Source organism: Oncorhynchus nerka, linkage group LG11 (genome assembly GCF_034236695.1).
Source record: "Oncorhynchus nerka isolate Pitt River linkage group LG11, Oner_Uvic_2.0, whole genome shotgun sequence".
Lineage (NCBI taxonomy): Eukaryota > Metazoa > Chordata > Actinopteri > Salmoniformes > Salmonidae > Oncorhynchus > Oncorhynchus nerka.
The window spans coordinates 47,392,503-47,396,698 of NC_088406.1; positions in this window are offsets into that span (position 1 = coordinate 47,392,503).

Sequence of the window (4,196 nt, forward strand, 5' to 3'; positions counted from 1 at the left end):
GGTCATAGTTTGTAGGCCAAACTGTTCAGACGCTGTAGACGTTTTCTTGAAATGACAGAATTTTGTAGCTCGGCCATCTTTCAACACTGATGTGGAAGGCTGACATAGGCGGATACATCGAGATACAGCACATGCAAAAAACGGATATCTCTTAAACTGACGGATTTGGATGGGAATATTTTAATATGTTGCTTAGATTGACTCACGGTTGTGTCAAGGACTGTATTTTTGTGTTATTATGTTTGAAATGCATATTGATTTGCGCTAACCTGTGCATCTTGCTAATTTCTTAACCCATACACATTTGACCATTCTTGGATTGAAAAAAGGCCTCTGTTTACTTTTTACCCTCTCGTTTCATGGTCAATTGACATCCTCATCAAGTTGTCTATCCAGGTCTCTTTGGAATGAGAAATGATTTACCTGGGCAGTGTGTCTACTAGACATGTGTCTTGACTTGCTGTCATGTCTGTTCCGTAAACCAGTTGTAGTTTTGATACACTTTTCAACATTAACAACAGTAACATTAACAACATATAAACTGTAGTCAAATGTAGTCAAATGTTAACCCATCAGAGTCTAAGCCCTGTCTAAGCCGGAGGAGGGGGAGTTCCACTAGGCTATATGGATTTGTTTTAAGAAGATCATACCAAGGATCATATAGCTATTTGATTAGGAATTTTAAGACCCCTTGAATTTTGAAAAATATATATTAAAAAATGATTTGATGAAAGATTATTTTGGGCCTTACTGCTATTAGCCCATACAAACACATTGAATAACAGATTCACTACATGGGACAACAGATAGTCCCCAAAAACATCACAAGTAAGTTTGTTCTGAAGTGTCTCTCCCATATCTGAGAGATATAGGAGAGACAAGGGGTCTGAATACTTTCCGAATGAACTTTTTATACTTTATTGAGCCCTTCAATGGTTATTTGCAGTTCGGGAACAGGGTTCTTTCTTCTTTTAGTGATAATTAAAATATTTTGGGGTGTGGTTTGCTCAGAGCTCTTTTTGTCCAACCTTGAGTGAGTGTCATTTCAGTCAATCTAATCTGGTGTGTCATGCCACAATGTAATATGACTATGGCCAGTGAAGGTGTCTGGTGAAAGACTCACGTATGGGCTTATATGAATTAATAACTGTCTTCTACATCAGTTCTAAAAACAAATCTCATCAGTGCGGCCCAGTCGTTCCAGAGCTTGCACACCTGATTCACACAATGACAACACCTATAGAACCTTAACAACATAATATAAGTAAAATAAAATAAAAACCTGTATGGTTTTTCATAATCTTCTACAAATTACTTTTAAGATTGAGGAAGGTTCTTTATAGAACAATTTTCCATAAATGTTATATAAAGAACCATTAAAAAAGGGTTCTATATAGCACCAAAAAGGCTTGTAACTATAGTGGAACCCTTTTTTGGTGCAATATAGAACCTTTAATTAATGTTTGTTTTTTATAGAACTGATAGGCGAGAATTGTCTGTTAATTGAATGATTAGAATATTCCGCCCTGAAACATATAATTGTATGGAATTGATTAGAATGTATAAAATCATAATCAATAAATGTGTAGTCCTAGTCAGAATTAGGGTAAAACAATATGCCTTTATGGTATTTTAAACACAGACTGTCTGAGCTTGGTGCCGACCTGACTAGAGATTTGGGAGAGAACGGGGACGTCTCAAGGACAAAGTCACTATCTCTGTCGGCTGGGTAGTGAGACAGACAGTGTGTGCGTAGCAGGACATGTGTGTGCGTATGTTTGTGTGTATGTGTGGGCGTGAGAAGTCAGTATAAAATGAATTGTTTTGTATTCTTGATTTTAGAACGTTCCCGTGAATAAACATTTAACTATTTTAGCTGGACCTCCGTCTGTTTCATTCGACCAGGATCTTACAAATTCTGGTGTGCAGACAGAGTAATATAATTAAAAATGGTTACGTACCTGGAGAACATAATTCTCTTATCAAGAACATTAGGAAATGGTTCTTTATAGCACCATACAGGTTCCATTTTTAGCCTTATGAGCATGGTTATTTATTGAATATTCAAATAAAAGGTTCTATATAGCACCAAATACAGTTCAGCTATGTTTACAAGACAATATTTACAAGACATATTTTTCACTATTTAGAACCTTTTTCTGTGTGTGTGGCCAGTAAGGATGGGAATTGCCAGGGACCTCACGATACGATTTTATCTATACTTAGGTGCCAATTCAATATGTATTGCGATTGTAACAATATTGCTATAATAACCATCATATTGAAGTAAACTTGGAGTCACAGATGGTCCACTATGACTTAAGAAAGCATGCAGTTTATTAGGCTACAGATAAAATAGGCCCTATGTTATGAACTTCATAGGGGTGGTGAAAGTGCATGGTGTTCCTTTCCAATAATTAATCGAGGGTCTTTTTCTGGTGAGATGATCAATGCTTGACTGCCAGTTGACAAATAAAAATAGTTTCCCATCCACAGTTTTTATTATTGAGTAAAGTGTTGTGGTTAATTTCTTTACTATTAAATGAGGAGAGACAAACTTATCAAACAAGTCAGAGTTGTACTTAAACTAAATCTTTAATAGTGAGAGCTTTGCAATAGCTTGTCGACGAATCACCGTTGAGAGCGCCAATGCAAATGTAAAGGTATTTTATAGCCAAGATACACCCCTTTCAACCAACATGACGAACAGATACAGTCAAGAGAACAAGTATTTGATACACTGCTGATTTTGCAGTTTTTCCTACTTACAAAGCATGTAGAGGGCTGTAATTTTTATCATAGGTACACTTCAACTGTGAGAAAATCCAGAAAATCACATTGTATGATTTTTAAGTAATTAATTTGCATTTTATTGCATGACATAAGTATTTGACACATCAGAAAAGTATAACTTAATATTTGGTACAGAAACCTTTGTTTGCAATTACAGAGATCATACGTTTCCTGTAGTTCTTGACCAGGTTTGCACACACTGCAGCAGGGATTTTGGCCCACTCCTCCATACAGACCTTCTCCAGATCCTTCAAGTTTCGGGGCTGTCGCTGGGCAATACGGACTTTTAGCTCCCTCCAAAACTTTTCTATTGGGTTTAGGTCTGGAGACTGGCTAGGCCACTGCAGGACCTTGAGATGCTTCTTACGGAGCCACTCCTTAGTTGCCCTGGTTGTGTGTTTTGGGTCTTGTCATGCTGGAAGACCCAGCCACGACCCATCTCCAATGCTCTTACTGAGGGAAGGAGGTTGTTGGCTTAGATCTCACGAAACATGGCCCCGTTCATCCTCCCCTCAATACGGTGCAGTCGTCCTGTCCCCTTTGCAGAAAAGCATCCCCAAAGAATTATGTTTCCACCTCCATGCTTCACGGTTGGGATGTTATTCTTGGGGTTGTACTCATCCTTCTTCTTCCTCCAAACACGGCGAGTGGAGTTTAGACCAAAAAGCTATATTTTTGTCTCATCAGACCACATGACCTTCTCCCATTCCTCCTCTGGATCATCCAGATGGTCATTGGCAAACTTCAGACGGGCCTGGACATGCGCTGGCTTGAGCAGGGGGACCTTGCGTGCGCTGCAGGATTTCAATCCATGACGGCGTGGTGTGTTACTCATGGTTTTCTTTGAGACTGTGGTCCCAGCTCTCTTCAGGTCATTGACCAGGTCCTGCCATGTAGTTCTGGGCTGATCCCTCACCTTCCTCATGATCATTGATGCCCCATGAGGTGAGATCTTGCATGGAGCCCCAGACCGAGGATGATTGACCGTCATCTTGAACTTCTTCCATTTTCTAATAATTGTGTCAACAGTTGTTGCCTTCTCACCAAGCTGCTTGCCTATTGTCCTGTATCCCAACCCAGCCTTGTGCAGGTCTACAATTTTATCACTGATGTCCTTACACAGCTCTCTGGTCTGTGAGAGCTAACAGGTCTGTGAGAGCCGGAATTCTTACTGGTTGGTAGGTGATCAAATACTTATGTCATGCAATAAAATGCAAATTAATGACTTAAAAATCATACAATGCCAGCTTTATGCATCTTCGCCATTATTATTACAAAGTAGGTGTTCTGCTGTGGACATGACCACTGAAATAAAAACTCAACCACTGAAATAAAACTCGTTGACGAGACTGCACCAATTTAACCATTGTTTGAACCATGATTTCGAACCCTCGCGGGAATTT